This window comes from Arachis stenosperma, chromosome 4 (genome assembly GCF_014773155.1).
Source record: "Arachis stenosperma cultivar V10309 chromosome 4, arast.V10309.gnm1.PFL2, whole genome shotgun sequence".
NCBI lineage: Eukaryota > Viridiplantae > Streptophyta > Magnoliopsida > Fabales > Fabaceae > Arachis > Arachis stenosperma.
This window is the reverse complement of record NC_080380.1, coordinates 84,786,283-84,788,249: the sequence shown is the minus strand read 5'-3', so window position 1 is coordinate 84,788,249 and position 1,967 is coordinate 84,786,283. Positions and strand designations below refer to the sequence as shown.

Here is a 1,967-nt window from a genome sequence, read left to right as displayed (position 1 = left end):
AGGCTAAGAACTGAGGTGCAAATTTTTAGACAACAAGATGGTGAGACACTTTATGAAGCATAGGAGAGATTTAAAGATTTGACAAGGAGATGCCCACCAGAGATGTTTAATGAGTGGGTTCAACTTCACATCTTCTATGAAGGTCTTTCCTATGAATCAAAGAAGGTTGTAGATTATTCATCAGGAGGTTCTTTAAACAAGAAGAAAACCATTGAAGAAGTCATAGATGTCATTGAAATAGTTGCTGAGAATGACTACTTCTATGCCTCTGAAAGAAGTAACACTAGAGGAGTAATGGAGCTGAACCACGTGGATGCACTGTTAGCCCAAAACAAGATGATCACCAAGCAGCTAGTAGATCTTACCAAGAAGGTGGAAGAGAACCAAGTTGCAGCAGCCATCACCTCATCACCAACTCAAGAAGGAGTAAACATAGGAGAAGAAGGTGACTGGGAGCAAGCTAACTATGTGGAAAACTCACCTAGACAAGTCCATGATCTATACTCCAAAACTTACAACTCTGGATGGAGAAATCACCCCAACTTTGGATGGAGAAATCATCAAGATCAAAGCCAACATCAAAGACGTCCAAATCCCAGCAACATAGCTCACCAACATGCCACACCTAGACCATATCAACACTCACATAATAACCCATCTCAATACCTATACCAAAGCCAACCTAACCATTCTCATCCCTCCAATCTCAACTCACCATCACCTTCTGATGACAGACTCTCAAGGATTGAGAACTTACTTGAGAGTATATGCAAAGAGATTCAAGACAACAAGGTGTTCAAGGAGGAAGTGTAAGCCAACTTTAAGAACCAGGGAGACACCATCAAGAGGTTGGAATCTCAAGTAGGTTATCTCTCTGAGCACATTCTCAAACTTACAGATGGATTCCCAAGTGATACGGAGAAAAAATCCGAGAGGAGAAACAAAGAAAGTAAGATGGGAAGATTGCAAGATGGTCACTATAAGTGGTCAGGAGACCAAGGACGAGCCAACCAAGCTGTCAGAACAACCTGAAGATACCTCAGCAGAGAAGCAGGAAAAAGATCACCAAGAACCCAAAATTTCACAACAGGAGTTGCTGAGACTCTATGCACCCTTTCCCCAATTACTCAATGGTGCTGTGGAGAAGAGAATATACTCAAGGTTTCTTGATTTGTTTGCATCCCTCTATGTAAACATACCATTCATCAAGACCCTCCAACAAATTCCGGCATACATCAAGTATATGAAGGAGCTGCTTCCCAGGAAAAGCTCACTCAAGGGAGGCCAAACTATAGTGATGAATAAGGAGTGCAGTGCTCTCATTCAACCAGAGTTGCCTACAAAAAGAAAGGACCCAGGAAGTTTCTACATTCCCTGTGCCATAGGAGAAACCATGTTTGATAAAGGACTCTGAAATTTGGGAGCAAGCATCAACTTAATGCCCTTATCGCTTATGAAGAGGCTGCAGATCAATGAGATAATGCCCACAGATGTAATCATCAGGCTGGCTGACAAAACTCAAAAAGAAGCAATAGGAGTGGTGGAAAACGTGTTGGTAAAGGTTGGGAAATACTTCCTCCCAATAGACTTTGTCATATTGGACATGGAAGAGAGTCACACTCACCCAATCATATTGGGAAGACCATTCCTAGCTACAGCCAAAGCACTCATAAATGTGGAGCGAGGGGAGCTAATTCTGAGGATCCATGATGAACAGCTCACCTTCAATGTTTTCAAACGCTTACAAGAAATAGATCAAGAGAACTATGAACCAAGAAAAGATCAATGTGAGATACTAAAGGAAGAAACAAGCACTGAAGCACAACCAGCACATCTGGGAATCCCATTGATTGAGGAACAAGGCAAACAGCAATTGCCACAGCTCAAAGAAAATCAGGAGGAACCTAAACCACCAGAATCATATGAGACTAGTAACCACATTTCCTTAGAGGAGGAGGTCACAAAGA

General features: G+C 42.0%; 1 non-coding gene across 1 annotated transcript; it reads right to left on the bottom strand.

Moving 5' to 3' along the window:
• Positions 1-108, bottom strand: LOC130978807 (small nucleolar RNA R71). Its single transcript, XR_009086420.1, has one exon. It is a non-coding gene; the product is annotated as a small nucleolar RNA R71 (small nucleolar RNA).
• Positions 109-1,967: the final 1,859 nt, after the last annotated feature.